Below are 21,289 nucleotides of genomic sequence, written 5' to 3'. Positions count from 1 at the left end.
ATTCACAAAGAATACACACATAACTTTTTAGAAAAGTCAGTGCGTACCCTTGTGTTTGAACCTCCGGACATTCGTCTCGGCAGTCTGTTCCACTCGTAACTAGAGTATCGTGGATGAACCTTTTAGTATTACAGAAAAAAATATTATGTCTTACTAACAACTATGTGGAAATCAAAGAAACAGTATGATATAATGAAAACAATATACAGAATTCAACACATAAAAGAAAGTTGTGAAAGGTGGCGATGTCGAAGGTTGTGTTCAAAATTATAGATCTTTATCGACCTATAAATAAATCAAAATAGCTTGCAGCATTTTTTATTAATTAACCCTGATCAATCGTTTTTTCTTGCTGCTGTTTTTAAAGACAAAAACAATTTATTTCCTTCTCCCAGAGACTTTAAAAGGAATATATTTACACTGAATATATATATACATAATTCAAACACTAGATCTTCACAATCTCGTTTGTTTTAGAACCAAGCGGTCATCAGCCCAAGCGCTGACGTCAGTGGTGTCAAAAGCATCTTCAGGGCTGCAGAGTAAAGTTGGACTGTTGGGTCAAGCCTCAGCGTTCATCGCGTCAGCATCAAGCAAGACTGGTGGTGGCGGTGAACACACTGGATACTCTTATGAACCAGTAATTATTTACCATCAATTATTGTCAAGTTACCTGTAAAACGTGGTCTCCACTCGAGAACTATTTTGCCCCTTTTTGCTTGCATGACGATGACTCAATCGTTAATTCTCGTCATCTCAAAATATCGTCATGATTTCATTTATTTCGTAGTTATCTTAGAAAGTTACATTAACGGACAGTGTACATTATACAATATGTACTCAATAATATGGTTGTGAATTGTTCAGATATTTATGATTCATCATTATCATCAGCCACAGGATGCCATTTGCTGAACACGGGCCCAAAGATTCCCAGATCGACCTCTTGAAAGCAGTCCGCAACCAGTTACCTCCTTTATGATTCATTGAGATTTTATTCCTTATCTGAATACGGATTTTCATAATTAATCTTCTCTATAATTATATTCACAAAGCTTAATAATTTTACAGCAAGGCGAAAAGTACGACTACTGGGGTTTGAAAAAGTCCATCCTTTACACGCTGTTCCAAGCTGTTAAAGCCATAACTGGAGGGGTGACGATCCTCAAAGGACAGCTGATCAAAGGCGGTGGGGCTCTCGCGAGCACCTTGGGTAAAGTGATTGCTGTTAAGGGAGATGCTGTCAGCAATCTGGGGAAGAAAGATTGTCAGCTCAGCCGCACTTAGTGAGAAGAAGCCTGTGGGTTAGTATTTCTTCAGCTTTATAGTAGTCTTTAATTTATAAATAGGTCTTTGTTAATGCAATCAATATAATTACATTATTGGGTATCTGTCCATTGATAGAATGTGATGTTTCTGGCATGTGATGTTTAGTCATGTTTTTTTTTTATAATTGGCGTTGTAGATAGTGCTTGGTCTTTTTTAAAAAAATATCCTGTTTCTGCAATAGTTAGATTTAGTTTTTTTACTAATTAAAGAAAGGAGAGATAATTCAGCCTTGTTTATTCATAACTATTTTATTTATTATCCGTCAACAACTAAGAGGTTGCCGGCAGCCTTTGGAGAGTAACCGTGTTGGCGAAGAAATAAAGTCCATTATTGTTTTTTTTTTTTTTGACAGCAGATATATACATGAGTTCCAAAAAAAATCTTCAGTTTAAAAATCCATTAATGATTACTCTATTTCAAAAACTAGTTCAAATATACTAGTTCAAACTATGTTCACAGTAATTAAGCAAACTTAAACGTTAAAAGAGGCTCATTAAGTCATGTTTTGTTTTGCATAACTTTATCTTTCAAGTATCGCGACAATCTCATATCCGGCGTGTTACGAGACTTTATTAATGCTCGTATAACCGTGTGTTAATGCAAGTCGATGAGGAAATTACGTAATGCTTTTTTTGTCTTTCAAATTTGTTTACATAATATTGATGGGTACTAAGAATACTATCGATGCGGAAGATTGAGTTTACTTATAAAAAAAAATCTGGATTCTATCGCGTTTTTTATGTTATAATTTTCTGCCGACGTTTCGAGGGCTGCAGACTTCATGGTCACGGGGCTTTTATTGCAATGTCTTTTATCTAACATTACGTAAACATAAGAAATCATTATTAAATATTTTGTTTATGTCCGATTTCTTAAATTTATAGGTTAAGTTTATTAATTATCGTATTATTGTTGAGACTATATTAAGTTTTATAAAGTATAGTATTCCACAAGCAATTATCGTAAAAATGGACTTGGTAAAAATAGGGATAATTTGAAGAACGAAACCTTTCTCACATATTTTAAAATAGACTAGGAAAGAAAAACTACTAAACAGATTTTCATAGAGATCTCACCAATGGACGGAGAGCTTCACAAGGAAGGTCTACGTGTATAATTCATTAATGTTTTACATAACGGATAAAAATTACATATAAAATTATGTTCTACAAAGTCAAGGCGGGTTGCTAGTTTATTTTATATAAATAAAATAGATTCCACTCTTTTATCTTCATGTTTCTCATTTAATATATTTCACAGTCATGACTATAAATAAAAATATCACTTAAATAGACTAACTTCCTCCCTTATCAGTTTAGAAATAATTATGACACATTCGGTATTTCGCAATGACGGAACAAATCCACGTGCCCCGATAGCAAGCGGGTTTTCCTAGATCCGTCCCAGTTTCACAAGCTTACGTCATTTGAATGTAGAATACCACCGTGTTCGAAATTCGAACATTTTATTTTTATGAAAATTTGAATAGCCAAATATTCCATTTAATTGTTTAGTGGTTTGCAATTTTGAAATTTTCAATATATTTTTTATAATTGCATTTTTGGCAAATTTCATTTTAATGATAATAAACGATTAAATGAAAGTTAGCTAATATATACTTGATAGACATCTATGCGTAAAATGAAAATATTTTTAACACTGTTTTCAATGAAAAGATTTGATTATAATAAAATTGTATCCAATGATTTGTGCTAAAAATATCAAAAAATATAGAACATAATATAAATATGATAGCAGCCACTTCCGAATCGGCAAAAACACAATCCAGCAAATTCATGCAAAGCCATGCATGCCAAGCTAAATATATTATTAACATTTGAATTTATGATGCTTTGACAAGGCTTGACAAGCATATTTTATTAATCACATGAACAGCGCATAACACAAAACAATTAATTTCAGCAACCGCAGTGTACGGTCCCCACCGACTTCCCACTTAGAATACGGACCCCCAGCGCATACGGGGCTCCAACAGCCCCCGCGCACTACTCTCACACCGCCCCTGCTGCTCCCACGGGATTCGCCGCGCATAAATACCCATCACAGTTAGACGGTAAGTCATAAAACAATACAATATTATAAAAAATAATAAAAAAGTTATTTTAGATAGATAACAGCACAATTGAAAAAAAATAATTGTTTAATACTGTTTTAATATGAGTCGTATTCAATTATTGTAAGGTCAAAATAATATCGAAAAATTTCGTACTTACGATTATGATCATTTATTGAATAGTTATTCAAAATGTTAAAACTATTGAATTTATAAAAAAGAATTCTAACATCAGTATGTCTTAAACTCATACACAAAACTATAAAGTTACCGTTTTTAATAACTTTATATATGTATATTTCCACATATCCATAAAAAGCAACATTTGAATAATGGAATATAACTCACACCAAGTAAATAAGGAGAAAATCCGACGAAAGTGGAACAAACACAAAAAACAAACAATGTCATTACGATTCGTGCCACTTAGAAGCTAAATTGTAATGTCAACTTATATAACCTAACTGAATGGATGTCGATAACTGACTGTTACACAACTCATTGTCTACGAGACGTCTTGGTCGACTATGATAATAAACAGGTTCACATTCTAGAACGTATTTTTACTTTTTGTTTTACTAAAGAGAACAAACTTGTTGTGTTCGTGGCCACTCTATGGTCACTAAAAAGTAAATTGTATGATTGACATTTGTCATTGTAATAAAAGAATATTATATGAAAATGTACATATTATAATTTCATTTACAATGAATACATAACAAAACTGCAAGCTAGTAAGCGGGTCAGTTAGTGTCGACTGATCAGAGAAAATAACCGCTCACTAGTCGACTTATAGTAGGGAAAATACCAAAAGGAGGATGCTCCAAAATATAGACCAAGTTGCCAATGTACTGAGGGGTCTAATGAATACCTTCATCAGACGGAAACACGATGTTTTTTTTGCTTTGAATGACGAGACGAGCTTCGCTCGCTCGCCAGATGATACTTTCCGTTCGCCAGATGATACGCGATACGACCGCCGATAAACAGTAGAAACACCTTAAATTACAAAGTATTGTTTGGTATTCCACCGTGCTCGCCATGCTTAGACATGAGATATTAAGTCTTATCATGTCCAAAAGCGGCGATAGCCCAGTTGGTTGTGGAACGGACTGCCGAGACAAATGTATGCAGGTTCAAGTCCCAAGGGCACACACCTCTGACTTTTCTAAATATGATGTGTGCATTCTTTGTGAATTATCGCTTGCTACAACGGTGAAGAAAAACAATGTGAGGAAACTGGCATACCTGAGAAATTCTCTGTAGGAATTTTCGAGGGTGTGTGAAGTCTACCAATCCGCACTAGGCCAGCGTGGTGGACTAAGGCCTAATCCCTCTCAGTAGTAGAGGAGGCTCGTGCCCTACACTGGAACAGTATAATACAGGGCTGGTATTATAATGTCCAAAAGTTATACTGGCTACAATGTATGATGAAGAGACACCATCTTCAAAATAATTGAAAGTAAATTTTCAATAATAAAGGACCGATTGGCGAGAGATCATTAACACTATACAATAAATACCGCATAGAACTTCGACACCATTCATTTCGAAGATGTTATTAAAGTCGATTTTATTTTTGTTTTGAACGGACATTCTAAAAGTAAAAGTAAGTTAAGTAGGCCACATATTGCGTAACGATGGTCAAAGTTCGACGCAGCTGCGCACCAAGCATGAGAACATTTTTTATGTAACATACCTTTAGGGTACATTTTGGCTAAATGTCAGTAGTTTTTTGTTACACATGCATTGCGTCGAGTTGAAATTGGCATATTGTGGCAATGATTTACTTAATTATATCAAAATTAAATGTATCAATAATATTGATACATCAAATAAATTAGCAAAAAAGTGGAGACCACGGACAAGCGCAGCGTTGGATGGCCACTTGTGAGGTTGACAGATGACTTGACAAAGATCGTAGGACCACGCTGGATGTAGGCCGCTTTTGACAGTTCCGTCTGGACGTCTTTGGAGAAGGCCTGAGTTCAGCAGTGGACTTTATGTAGCTGATGACGATGTGTTTAATTTAATATTTTTATTGTAAATGTGCCAATAAAAATAGCCTGTGTATGCACGCTATAAATCTGCTGTGAAAAAAAATCCGAACTAGATCACTCTACTCTAAGAATGCTAGGTGTTTTTTTGTTTAAGTAGGCGCGTTGTTTATCAACACGTTTGGTACTAGTTTGGTACGATATGTGGTTCTGATGTTCACGGTACAATACTTGTATTTTATAACAAGTATGTCAATGTGGCTATTTATAATTCAAACTCTAGCAGCAAAGCATCAAGGTTTACCTCAGACTGATGTTAGTCAGGCCCGTTGTAAGTTGTAACAATAAGATGGTCGTAAACTGTTCCATTCGTCTCAATTTTACGGTTGCTTGTGTCCATATAATGCAGCAAAGTAAAGCTTCGGTATGCGTATGTTGTAATCGTATTGAATATTCATCAGGTTTTTAATGTTTTCGTGTCAGTATGGAAGTAACAGTATTTAGTACAGTCAGAAAAAGTTTAACTGTAATCGAAATATAATGTTGTCTTTATATAATAACATATGCCAGATACGAAGTACTTTTTAAAAATGTAGACGCTTGTTGTGCTGTATTGACTATTTAAAATACATTTTTAATTGCATAAAATTAGACAAAATTGTCAAACAGCAATAGAACAGCACATTTTCACTTAATCGTATACGAATCTCGCATGATTGTTCTAAAATAATGTCTAATTGCAGAAACCTTTAACCCATCATAAACAATGCTAATAACGGCATGAGATCATTATGTCAAATGTTCGACTTTCTTTTTTCAGAGATGATAGTGATGTCCTCGGTTAATGTTGACGACGTTGAGCCGATGCCGTGGCCTTCTGAAGAATTATATTATCGATATTACGATCTAATCAATGAAATTTGGTAAGATATGCGTCAAGCATTATTTCTATCAAGTCTGCCTGATTGGAATCCCTTCTTGCATTTCTCTGGAATGTCTGTTACTTCGGTAACTCTTCATCACCGCTTTGGTGATCTTCTTGTTTCAAGTGCTTCTTCCAAGACCGGTGCGGTGTATATGCTCTGTGGATCCTGGCTGTATATTTTCAAAATGCTCCGTGTTCTTTTTCAACTTCGCTCGGTTTCTGGATTTTTTTGTCTGTATATTTTTTGCTGGCAGCTAAAGATACTTCCAAATGATTGCAATACGGGTCCAATGTAAATTCGCAAGAGTCTCCTCTCTCATCTTGGCTTCCGAAGGTTGTCATTCGTCGACCTGGTTTACACGTTTATAACTAAGCAGTAAACATCTATTCGGCATTTGCATAACTTTCCTTTTCAAACGGAAACTATCGTGTTGGTGATGAAATGATTCAAAACAAATTACATGTGGACTCGCCCCGTCATTTTCTTGCAATGTTGCATTTCGGTGTTGCGAAGGTGAGTATATCTGCTGTGAGGTTCAACTGTAGCTTTGTCCAATGCGCGATTTCAAGAGCACTGTAAACACGAGCAAAGAGCTTTATTGTGTTATGTATATGTTCATCAGCGAGCAAGAATTTGCATTACTTTTAAGAATTCTTACGTGAAAGGTTTTTGTGTTTCACTGCGGCGTTTAGTTGTAAGCAAACTAAAAAGTCAAGTCATTGCATACACACGACAGTGATTCATAATTTTAAGGATTTTTGTGGATTTCAAATTGCAATAACAATTAAATAGGCGTGATACAATTATGTTGCGTTTAATGTTCGATGTATGATTTAATTTATGAATAAAAATAATATGAAAACATTGCGTCACTTAAATCGATAAATACAAAACAATCTAATCAGAACCAACCTACTTAGATGTAGGAAGCAAATTAAATGGGCACGATCGGTTACCTAACGATTTTCAGGGAAGCCTAAGACTATTGTATAAAGCGTAGCACCTGCATTGATATTTTGTTTGATGTAGTGAAAGTGCATTATGTCACGGAAACCAGTCAATCTAGTTCGACGACTGCGTCCGCTTGAAATGCGAGATTCATGTGAATCTACTTGCAGATATGTTATATATAGTAAATCTAATACGTGTAATATTATCTAGGCTATATTTTCTAGACACTTCCTGCTTAATAGGTCGTTGATGTTAGAAATAGCAATATTTCTATATCTCATGTACTGCCATCATTAAATATATACTGATGGTAGGTCTCTCATATGTAAGAGTCCGCCTGGGTACATACCACCGCAATGTTTATATCTGCTGCCAAGCAACAGTGTAAAGTCAATGTTGTGTTCCAGTTCGAAAGACATTGTAGCCAGTGTAACTACTGGACATAATAAGACTTAACATCTCATGTCTCAGGATGGCGAGCGCAGTGGAATAGCAAACAATACTTTGTAATTCAAGGTGTTGGATAGTGTTTCTACTGTTTATGGGTGGTCGTATCGCTTACCATCAGGCGAACGCCAAGCTCGTCTCGTCATTCAAAGCAATAAAATATAAATTATTTTAGCTAATTCCGCTTTGGAATTAACTGAATTATTATCAACAATTATAACGTGTAAAAAATTGTACACTGGAATTTCATTTATAGTAAAAGTTGAATACAATTTGCTTTAACTTGTTATTTAACATCTAGATCTAAATTTCTACAAGGAAGCTCACGTCTAAGACAGTAAAGCGAGCCGAGAGCGGCCTCGGGTCATTATTTATTAGATTATATAATAGATCTTAACTTTATTTCATAATACCGGCCAGTTACCGCATAGTACTTGACAAAAACAGCCTTTACTAACCTAGATTATGTCGGAGAAATATAAATTATACATGATTCTGTGAAATGGTAAAGGGAAAATAAAATTATGGAAGACCAGTCGTAATTAAAAGAAACGAGATTAAACATTTTATCAATGGGGAAGGGTGTGTGGTCGATTTCACTAGTAAGTAGGTCAGCAATGTGTCAATATCTGAGTATTTAGTAACACATAATAATAATAATATCAGCCCTGTATTATATACTTGCCCACTGCTGAGCACGGGCCTCTACTACTGAGAGGGATTAGGCCTTAGTCCACCACGCTGGCCTAGTGCGGATTGGTAGACTTCACACACCTTCGAAATTCCTACTTAGAACTTCTCAGATGTGCAGGTTTCCTCACGATGTTTTCCTTCACCGTTAAAGCGAACGATAAATTCACAAAGAATGCACACATGATTTTTTAGAAAAGTCGGAGGTGTGTGCCCTTGACATTTGAACCTGCGGACATTCGTCTCGGCAATCTGTTCCACACCCAACTAGGCTATCGCCGCTTAGCAACACATATTGAATACAAATTATTAACTTTAAATTATTTAAGGTTTCCCATTTCTTTTTCCTTATAAAACGAAATCCCTCGCCGTGTCCGCATGTTCGAACGCGATTTACTCAAAAACTACTTACCAAACGGATTTTAATAAAAATTGGTATGGAGATAGTTTAAGACTTTAAGAACGACATAGACTACAATCTCGGAAAAAATATATCGATAGCGGGATTTTATCCGGAAAAATTTTTTCACCCGGACGACATGGTGTACAAAAGCTGATAATCATAAAATATACTGTTCCACTTTCGTGATTAAATCCTCGTTATGCAAATGTTTACTTATAAAATAATTTGAATATCATTTAAAACATTAAATAATCCAAACTCATTCTATGGTAAACAAACTTTATTTATTTATTCGATGTTTTTATACACGCATTCCATGCTAAAATTGTAATGAAATCGAAACATATATAAAAAATATGATTAAAGACCTTATTTAAAACAAACCCAATGTGTTTATTGAGATCTAGACCGATGCAAGTTCTCTGACACAGCATAATATCAACTCTATTAAACCAAGTTGTTCCAATGACATTTACATTGCCGCGGTTACAAGGTTTGATTCGAGAAAAGTAGTATTTAATTCACGTAACAACGATTCCGGCTTCATTTGCATTCAATTAATAACTTCTCTTACTCAGATCCTGTACGCTTTCGAATAATTTATCATTTATTTGGTAGTTTATAAATGTGATAACTATTTTTTGGTTTTTATATTATGTTTTGATGCCTTCTTTTAAACAGCAACATTGTGCCTGTAAATAAGAGTTAGATTGTAATATGGTTTAGACATGAGGGCCAATATTATTCGATATAAATGAAAACTAACGTAGGGCCTCTTAATAGTGAATTAGAGACTTCACTTTCGATTGCTCGTTTGGATTATCTCCATACCAAATTTCATAAATTCCGTTCATTACATCTTGAAAATATCGATAACATAGACAGAAAGAAAAGGGGACTTTGATTATAATATTTATTTTATAGATTACTATCAGTAAGTAAAAGTCTTCAAAACTCAATATAAACAACTAAATCTTTTTAAAACAATATCTCGAATCCGTATCGTTCAACTGCGTTTACTACGTTTTATCTGTAAATACAGTATCGTAATTAAGGTCAACAAACCTCCGTCAGGGGTTTTTGACATTGCCGACTCTGCTACTAGTCTTGTAAGACTACTTTCAACGGGTGCAGGGCGCGGATAAAAACTGCATTCGGAAACGCACATTCGTACTCACTTTCACGCCATTTTTATCGGACAGGTCCGGATTAAGATGACGTATCCGGGGGCTTGTTCCCCAATTAATTGTTTATTAATTTTCTTCTATATTCTATTCAGTATTGTTACTTCAGCGTTATTGTGTAGTAATTTGATATTATCACGGGGATTGAAAACGATTAGTACAATAAAATGATTTTATAGTTCAATAAACATTGAATGGTTTAAAACTAAAAACCACAATACATAGCAATTAATTATTGTACAAAACAATAACCTCTATAAAGTTATAGTTAGAATAATACAATGACTATAATATTATAACAATCATATAAATAATGCCCTCATACGTTTTATTGTTGAATATTCATCAGCCATCTTACTATTTACAAGCTAAACCTGCTAAACGTATTTACTTTTGGGACCCTAGCAAATATTCAAGTACATACCTGGCAGCATTAAGTATCTTCATGGTTATATAATGTGTGCATAAACGTAATACTTAAAGCATTAGTATGTTTAGAGAGAAAACAGTGTGTTTGTTTTGGACTGTAAGGAAATTGTGACTATTAAATATTCATTTTCGTTGAAATTATCATCATCATCATCATCATCATCAGCCGCAGCATGTCTACTGCTGAACATGGGCCTCACCCAAAGATTTTCAAATTGACCTAATGGAGGTGACCTCGTGGGTGGATGTCCGACGCTGCGCTTGCTAGTTCGTGGCCTCTACTCCAGAACCTCCTTGCCCCATTGGCCATCAGTTCTGCGAGCTATGTGCCCACTGCCACTTCAGTTAATCCGATTGGCTATGTCCTTATATGTATCCGTTGAAATTATGCTGAAACTGTATTTTAAAAGAGGATTTGTAAAAATGTCCATTCAAAATGTGTAGGCACGAATAAATTTGGCTTGATTATCGTTAATGCGAATAAAAGTAGGGAAGATTGAATTTCTATGTAGTTAATAATTTATAGAATTTAGAATTTATATAATTGCCTTGGTGGCGTAGTTGTATTGCGATACGACTGCAGTGCTGAGGTTTTAGGTTCGATCCCCGGGTCATGAAAAGTGATATTGAGTATTTCTGCTCAGTATCAGCCTGGAGTCTGGAATTTATGTTCTATATGACAACAGGCTCGCCCCCTATCACATTATGAGACGGAATATGCGGGGCGAAAAGTGAATGCCCTGGTTGCGCCTCTGCATAGGGACTTAGAGGATAAATGCAATGTGTGTATATGTGTGAAAGCCTTTTGGGAATAATTGTCTGACATGTACTAGCCTTGTTTAACTGATCCGACTACCCCATTGAGTATAAAAAGCGTGAGTGTATGTAATATTAATCATTATTCCACCAATCAAATTTCGCATAAAACCGTGACGAAGACGTTAATTATTCAGCCTCCATTTAAACCCAGACCAAAGTAATATTACATGCTAAGAAGTAGCAACAAAAAACTATTCTTAGATGATTCACGCTCGACTTGTTTCACTCAGAATAGAATAACACAATGGAACCTAAAGAATATTATTTTGAATAGTTGTGCAACAATTATCCAACTAAGTGAGAGAATTGGCACCATTTGGAACTCATCGTGGTGTTACGTCATTTATGTAGTGCATTGTAATGATAATAATTGATGTTAAATACATCCGAATATAACTTCTACGTTTTTTATCTTTATTTAGGGAGCGTTGTCATATATTTACAATAATGTCGCTTCATACGTCCGCGTTCATTTTTAACCGAATTCAAAAAAGGATCAGGTTATCAATTCGACGTGAATGTTTCTTTTTGTTTACTCCTCATACTTTTAAAATATTTTATTTAATAACACCCTAGCTGCCACTGATGCAAGAGCCGACAACAGATTGCCTTCATTGACTTAGAATTTTATAAATATTTTAAAAATAATGTCAAGTAACCAAAGTATTATTTATCGAAGATCTCAGATATAGGGAACATCAACTTAAACATTTTTTTAACCATGTTACAGTATTTTCTATATTTGATACACTCCTGTTGGTAAATAACGTGATGGATAATATTTTTTTAACTTTAGAAATTAATTGTGTGAAAAACCAATACGTTTTAATATCTTCTTAGGGATAAATAACTTATAATATTTTTTTACAAGCAGTTTTACTTCTAAAGGGTACTTTGCGTATTGAATCTAAAATCAGCTGGTCTAAACAGAGTAAAAATATTTCACTTACTTTATAAATTAATATCATATAATGAGAAATTTATGACATAAATCCATGCTTCTATGACTCAATATTAAACAATTGTTTAAATTTTTGTAAACTTAAATCTATTTGAATTTAATCTGTATGCATCATTACCATAAGTACCATAAAATCATTTCCTAAACCATGATAAATATAAATTTCTTGAGCAAAACACAATTCTTTTCCGTTGTGCTGTTATCTACTACAAAATATTCTTTCATTTACATTTCTATTTTACCTTTTAGGACAACCGCAAAAAAAGAGCAATGAGGACGACAAATACCATACCATTACCAGCCGTGAGGTACCGTTTGTGATTCGTACACGCACAGCCAGTTCTCACTACCATTCCCTAATTTTAGAGGTACCCTAACGACCATCAGCGCTTTTTAACTCTGCGTGATATTTAGTCGAAGAACTATCTCAACATCATGGGTACCTCTTTAATTGTGGAGTTAGTACGACTGGCAGAAATGATGCATATTATTGTGATGTATTTAATATTATACATCACTGATATGACGTGATGTAACGCAATGTTGAATTTGTGATAATTTGTAACACACTTTACTAACATCAGATTTTGATGACGACTGATGTCTTCAGAGAATTTAACAAAAATATGTTTTTGTTTTTAATTAGCTCATATTGTAAGTGCTGTTGTTTATTTCAAGAAAATTTCACGCAAACATGAACAAACAAATGCAGTTAAAAACAAACAAGAACTTGCACAAAACTGACGTGATGACGTAATGACTGACTTTTTGAGACAGGCCATGGTAAACTGAACGGGGTGCACGCCGGGCTTCTTTTACTGGCGCCATTGGGCGACGGGACTCCAAGCGACGACTGGGACACAACAAAAACAGGACACACACCCATAGAACCACCATCCTCCATCCTCCACTCAGTGTACAGCGCCATCAAAAACACCTTCTCCACAGCTCCTTCGTACCACGAGGAACCTTTAGTGAACCAGCCCCCACCTCCCCCACAACCAGTCCCAGAATTCAAGCCCATGGGCTGGGGAGCCGTGAACTCCTACGGCGAACCGGCAATGGTCGACGCATACTCTGATTACGATCCAAGAAACACGCACCCGCCTTTCGATTATAGTATTTCTAAACATGCGGTAGTGACGCACTCTAAAGGTCTCACTCCTGAGAAAATGCAAAAAATCAGGAACAATTTGAAAAAGGTTCAGGTTTACCTCAACCAAAACGAAAGGTCTATCGAAGAGGTTCCACAATTCACTCGATTAGAGAGTTATGCTAAAATGTTGAAAAAAGGACAGGTTCCTTTCGTTCCGACTCCTGTAGTACATGATAATGAAATAGGGGTGCTACCTGCGGAGCTGTTACCAGACCCACTTTTCACCACGTCCCTCATCCACTCACAACTCTCCACCACCACAACAACCACGACAACAGAACGGCCTCACACAACAGAACAGAATAGGGGGAAAGACGTGAAGTACATTCTTCGCGGGAACAAGATCGTTCAAGTGTGATACGACTGACTTGACTGACTTAAGGTATGTGATGACTTGACGTTGACTGACTATTTACCGTAGATCCAAATTGTATATAACATTATCTACGAAAGCTAAGTATAATTTTCCTTTTGTAAATAATAAATAATATAATAAAATTGTATATAAACTAAGTACGTCACGTAAGTAATCTATAGAATTTTTGAAGAAAATAACTTCAATTAAAAACTACTAATAAATATATGAAGTATTAATTTTGACACTTTATTATTAATAATGATTTTGTTAATTACAAAACTTAAACCTTAAACATTGGTAAATACCATTAACTAATTTGTTTTTTATTGTAATAGATGCGTCCCTATCTCCGATTTTAGTTTTGGGTCTATGGTGACTTTTACATTGACTGACAAATCACACACTCGTCCGCTTTCAATAAATAAGCCCAATCTATCAATCCGATTCTATTAAACCAATCAAAATATGATATTTATACGCATATCAAAAGAATGTTCAATCCCCTTAGAATGTCTCACACGACTTGAATATCCATGTCGTTTAATTTTGACCTTTGTGATTGGTCGAGAGACCAATGCATCGGTCACGTGTTGGTCTCTCGACCAATCATAATAAAACGACACGATATCTACCAATGCGCCATTCACGTGTTAGCAATAAACACCCAATAGAATACGGATTCGTGTCTTTTTTCCACATTCTAAGCCCACTGATTGGTCTATGGTGATCGAACGAAAAATCTATTGGAATTGTTTCTTGAAATCAGCGGTTAGTACGGTTTCAAATTATTGACTTAGTGTTCGTAGAGTCCAGGAAATTCATAGATTAATATTTCTTTCGTGCGGCTTCCCCGCGTGCTCCATCTTTCCTGGAAAAGATATTTTTTTTATACAATCACGGCCAAGTGACCCCACTGTACCTGATGGTAAGTGGGGTCCAAGAGAATGTCGACTGACGAGAGATGATTAGCCCTTGATAGTCGACAAAATTATGCCGGCCTGTTGGAACCGGGTATACAGACTCTGCTCCTGGAACGCGACACACTTACGTGGGCCACTATGGCGGGTTTTACACCTTGTACGGTGGTCGCTATCCGGGTGGATACAAATATCTTAACCAACAGCATATACTTATTAAAATATACGGACCAAAATTTTTACGAACGCAAACATTACTATTTTGAAACATCTATGTACATACACATACATTTATGTTTAATTTTAATTGTGAATATTTAGTCGACTTTTACTAACCATGACTTTCATTTTACGTAATTAGATTTAATTAGAATATGTTGTGGTGTACTTGTATTGTATCATAACTTTATGAAATCACGCAAATATGACAGCGTTGATTCACTTAATTATGATAATATTAAGAGATTTAATATAAAATGTTTTCTTACGGACACGCTAAGAGAAAGTGACGATTAATAATATTCGTGAGAAATCAACAAGACTAGGCGAAAAATATACTGTAAACAATAAAATATTCAAATTCGAAATTCAAAATTGAAATAGTAGATCTCCAAAGAGGTAAACAAAGATATTTACTTTGGTGTATTTTAAACGTTTGCATAATTAAATTTATCTTGTCTATGTACAAAAATACCTAGTCACGGTGTGCAATAAAATAAAAAAGTTAGAAAGTCTGAAGACCCTAGCGAGACGGGGTTTCACTAATCATAATTTTGTCAGACATCTGATTACGAGGGCCTTATATAACATGATTAATAGCATGAATACTTGAGTATACTTTAATAACTATATTTTTTATATCATCATTAGAAACTACAGTGTAAGAATTTTAAATAACAAAGAAAATCTATATAAGACTTTGTTCTTTCTTTTTATCATCGCTACTATAAACCTATCCTACTTGGTAGGGACCAAGTACTCCGAAAAATGTAATCATTTTATAAGAGGGGTACCGCGTAAAATTAGAACTACTGAAGCGATGTTTCAATTTCTTTCTGTACTAAAAGAACTACACAATTTTGAAGCTACTTAATTTCTGTATTAGGGAAATCGTAGCGCACGTAAAAATCAGTTTTATATAATTTCTTGTTGGTTTTACAGAAGTTCCTGTGCAGACAGCAGTGCTGGGCGGGGAGGAGCTGCAGCATTACTTCCACGCATAATTTAAAGATTACAAGATTTGATCGACATCATCAGAAACCCGTGCGGCAAAATATATCTTAAAGGACCGTGTCGCGTACTGAAATTTTTACTTATTTATAACATTAAAAACTCTATGAAGGCGAAAAATTTATAAAAAGAATTAAAATTTGGAATTTCAAAAAGCCAGTAACAATTCGTCATTTAGTTTAAGTGTATTTATTTAAATTTAGATTATGTTTTGTACAATGCGACATAAAAAGTAAAATGGCGATCAGAGATCAAATCTAATATTTTAAAAACTAGATACAAGGTGATACTCAAAACTTAGATATTTCACTTAATTTTTGTACTATAGAAGAGATTTTTCTACAGTGAAATCTGTGTTCTGAATAGCTAAGGTTTTTAAATATAGGTGTTGCTTACGACTGTACTTTTAAAGACTATCGGTGGTTCCAAACCCATTTTACTCACTTATCTATATTGTAAATCTAATAGTACTAACGAATTAAGTGCCACAGTTTATCATAATCAAAATTATTGTATGTTAACAATGGATAGTGTTACAAGGCGTACCTTTAAGAAGTAAATAGGTAATCTTAGTTTGAGAGCCACTGAACTACAATTAAGTACAATTTTGTAGCATTAAATATAAGTTCGAAATAATGACGCGATAGGTTATCCATTGCGGTAATAATTGTTTGAAATGTAAAAAAACTGATGTTCTATTTTGCCGATTAACTTATTTAGAATTTGTCTAAATTTATGATATATATAAAATAAAAGGTATTTATATAGATAGGTATTTGTAAAATGGATTACAGTTATAATTCACTTTGAAAGTTCTTTTAAATGTTGGTTGGTTGAAATATTAAAGCTATTGAAATAAAATATTGATGTGAAATTAAATTGTGAATAATTGTACTTTTTTTCCTATGAATTTTGTAGATAGAAGTGCAATATTAATTCTTCCATGATTGTATAAAAAAATAATGTAAAAAAATGGATTCAAATCGGATGTAATCTGTAAAAGATGATTCGTACTATGTAAATATTATTTATATTTTGTAACATAACGTGTAAATAAATTACGAGGGATGTGTGATTATTTATTTTTTTATTTTTGTATCTACAATTAGCATTACGATTATTTAAGTATTTTATTGAGAATTAGTTACAAAAATCAGAAGATGTATAGAACAATGAAATGCTCTTTATTTAACATAGTAACACACACACAAAATAAATACTTCTGTTCACTCTAATAAGTTTTGTACCAAAACAATTAGTTATTATTCATAATGACTTTATACGTCTTTCGGGTTTTTTTATTATTTCAGAGATTACGTGTACTTCGCTTTGGCATACCTAATCAATTATAATAAATTTTCTAAATAAGACTATAGTTATGACGTATAGCTTGGAATCAGATGAATAAAACACTGCTATTTATTAAAATTAAATGGCTTATGGAAATAAAATACAAAAGGCTATTTTACTGACACATTTTAGTAGGTTTATCAGAAATTTAAGTAAATTAAAATCTAACACAAAATGTTTGCTAATAATTAACGAGACATAATCCTTTAAAATCTGATGGAAAGTCTAAATATTAAAAAACTAAAAGAGACGCCATGATATCTAATAGCGTCATCATGCATTACGTTGCGCGCGAAAGAAAGAGTTAGCGCGCTATCCCAACTTCGCTCACATTGCAATATTTAAAATAAGAATTGCTGCGCCATTTCTTAACTATTTTATTGCCAAAAGAAACGGGATTCTTTTTCAAATTATTTAAGTACTATTTCTTTTTATTATTTTTTTATATAGGCGGACTTAATGCCGTAGGCATTCTCTCCTAGTCAACCCTGTGGGTGGAGCAGAGATGAACAAGGTACTATTACGTGTAGTATAATAATTGTAAAAATCGAACATAGTAAAATACCCCATTTGTATCACTACATAAAAACACGTATGGGTATATCCGGAGGATGTTATTTATCGCAATATTCGTTCATAAACATAAGCAGAATACAGCTCAACGTAAACATGGACTATCCAGTTAAGGTGACTTCCTTAATCTGAAATAAAAAATATTATTATTCTCAAATCCAATTTAAATTTGTTATTTAATAAACTAACTAACTTGCTATAACACAGCCTTACCAATTAAAATTACAGATTGTAATTTTTAAGAATAAAATTGTGGAATAAGTAACTAACGTATTAGTATTAAAAATACTGTTGCAATTGGAGGACTCTTCACTACTACACTACTGAGGCTTTAGATTTTTGTCTTGTAGTATAAGCTATACTAAGTATGTATACATCAAAATCAGCCTACCTCACTGGTCTGATGCACGTTGGCAGACGTCATATTATACTTTCGCAATTTTATTCAGAATTTTCAGGTTAAAAGGTCGCCTCGCCAATGTTTTTTTTTTTGTAAAAGCGAACGATTGATTAACGAATTCCTTGGTGGCGTACTGTAATGATGAGGTCTCGGGTTCGTTCCCGGGTCGGTTAAAGTGATATAGGGTTTTTCTACTCCATATCAGCCTGGAGTCTGGAATCTGTGCCTGAAATGGTGATCTTATCATATGACGGAATCGACAAGGCGGAAAGAATGTGTACCACTTATAATAGTTACCTTTTCGGGGATAAAAGGCGTGAGTGTGTGCGAACAATTACTGATTATATTAACACCGACGTAAGTAAGTATAAACACCCCAGTAGACTATCATTACTAAGCTTAGTAAAGCAATTTAAAAAATTGTATATTAGTCAAACAATAGCAATATTTTGTTGAAACATATGGCGTCTAAAGAACCGGTCAGGCGCTACGGTTGCTAGGATGTAGGTATGGATGTAGTGATCCCTCTCAGTAATACAGGAGGCCAAGCCCACCCGTGGAATGGTATATAATACAAGGCTGAAAGCAGGGTACACGTCGTGGGTCGTTAAATACTAAAGGTTCTGGGGTTGTATTTGTTTATTGTCTATTTAAAGTTTAAACATAAAAGCGGGTTATAATAACAACAAGCAGCGCGTGCTTGCCGCTAGAAAAGTGGAGTATTAGTGTTGCCACATTGCAACTCATGTTGCTAGAATGCAACCGGGGTTGGTAGACAAAATCGTGCGTTTAGACGCCACACACGTTAAGCCGTTGGTGATCTCTCTCTTGTCATGTCGCATTGCCATCTCTCCGGACTATGAGAGCGTTAAGGAAGAGAGTGCACTGTGCCCTGTGCATTGCGCATACACTTATGCACTATAATATCTTCTGCGTACTTGACTGATCTCCGTTGAAATTAGCCGCCGCAGCCAAAATTCGGTTAGGTTATCAATACAGTCATTAATCAAAACCACTAGTAAAGATAAAGATATATTTATTCTGCAAATATCTGAAAAAAACGATGACCAAGCATGAGATACCTCAGAACAACCATATTAAACCAAAAATTACAAATTTTCAATTTATTCAAAACTATAATATAAGAATTTTTCAAAGCAAATTTATGTCACTATCACACGCTATAAAGATTCATATCATTATCAAATCCTAAGCAAGTAAGTATGTCACAACTATTATGTAAGAAAGTTAAATGAAAAAAAAAATCTAGTGATTATAATATTCGTATTCCATATTACTGTATAGTTTGATATTATATGATTTTCATAAAATTTACTTATAAGCGCCTTATGTAATTTTAAAGCAATCCAATATACAAAGTACATTGCCTGTTGTTATAGACAGCTTTACGCTTTACCTCTTTCTCTTTTCAATGATGGTAGAGGTGTAATACATATCACCAGTTATGTTCCATATAAAATAATTACGTTTCGACCATTCAGTTCAGTATAAATCCGTAACAGCGTCAAGCTTACCGTTTCCCGAGCTAAATTTAAAACTCCGAATACCTACTTGTTTGATCCCGAGAACTCAGATACGTACGGTGTCCGCAATACAACACCACTGAGGCACATACTTCTAGTATAATCATAGTATACGGGCATTTCTCTCTAGCGGAAACATCTTCTTAGCTTCATAAACACGCACAATTCAACACGCCATGGAGGAAAGGAAAATGATTTTAACAGACTTCAAAAATTGAGGTTACAATTTGACGTGTTATTTTTCGTTATTTACACACTAATCTCACTTTGAAATTATTTCTGTAATAGAATAGACATGAAAATATACTGTAGTTAGATTATAATCAGCGTGTTTGTTGGATAAAATAATTATAGTAAATTGCTTGTTTTTATTTAGATTTCATCCACCTATCAAGTATAAAATCTTTATGGTATTTTGGTTTGGAGATAACATTTTTCAACGAGCAGTACATTGAAACTTAAGGTCCAAGGTATCACGATCCTAGTATACCTTTATGACTTAGGTATGGGCTAAGGAGAATAAGCAAGTATGGACGGTGCCCACCCGAAAAACGTCTCACCCATACTCGAAAGTCTTGGTCTTATAGGAACCTTGCGAGGTGCAGGCCTTTTATTAAAATTGGCGAAGAATTTTTGCTCCAACTATCCTCTTTAGAGAAAATCTGTAGGTACGCTAATAGATTTAGGGTTCATTCGCCTAATGGTAAGCGGTATAAACGTCTATGAATAATAATAGCAATCAGAACTTTCATTTATAGACTGAGTTGTACCTAGGAGCCTTCCAATATTTACGACACAAGCCGCATATTTTAGTATGAGTTTCCAACTATGTGAGAGCACCCTTCTGAGGCAATTCTTGTGCGCTCGGTCTCCAGAGCGAATGCAAGCCCACGCATGGGGGATATTTGTCGCGGCCCTAGGCATACAGTTAAGTGTGTATACCTCATGATTGCCAATTCATATTGCAGCCTATAAGGGCTCGCGAACATTTCCTGGCCTTCTCTCCACCGTCCATCCTATAAGATTTACCTATACTTCCACACTTCCTTCCTAGTTCTCCCTCCCAACTTTCCTCCAGGACCCTGCATTCGCTCTGACGGGGGATTCCAGTATCCCATTTGCAGGATTCCCGGTGTTGACGGGGTCCGATACAAAAACTATGTGAGAGTATTGAAGATATTTATTTATTGTGTATAATATCCGGAGGATATCACTCTCCAATACAATACTTCCTCTTCAATCAATTCTGTACATTAGTGTTTTTGCGCTCATGCTATAAGGAAACAATCTAGAGCTACATCCGATGGCGCAATATGTAACTCTAACATTAAAACATGATCAGGGAAAACTCATTTGTACTTACAACTCTACGACTATCCATATTCAATTTAAATCTCCCGATTTTTAGTACACGGCCATCCTTATCATCAGCCATAAGAAGTAGATTTCCAAAAAATATATTATGGTTGATATTCTTTGTCATTTTAATATATTTTGTTGCAAGTAAACAAGTAGATTAGATAGTAACAAAGTAAGCAAGAGTATATTCCA

The 21,289-nt window shown here is 34.6% G+C and overlaps 1 pseudogene; it reads left to right on the top strand.

Moving 5' to 3' along the window:
• The first annotated feature begins 452 nt into the window (after positions 1 to 452).
• On the top strand, positions 453 to 13,625 carry LOC119192338 (annotated as a pseudogene).
• The last annotated feature ends 7,664 nt before the right edge of the window (positions 13,626 to 21,289 follow it).

This window comes from Manduca sexta, unplaced genomic scaffold (assembly GCF_014839805.1).
Source record: "Manduca sexta isolate Smith_Timp_Sample1 unplaced genomic scaffold, JHU_Msex_v1.0 HiC_scaffold_2643, whole genome shotgun sequence".
NCBI classification, from domain to species: Eukaryota; Metazoa; Arthropoda; class Insecta; order Lepidoptera; family Sphingidae; genus Manduca; species Manduca sexta.
Note: the sequence above shows the minus strand (reverse complement) of the source record. Positions and strands in the feature narration are given on the sequence as shown.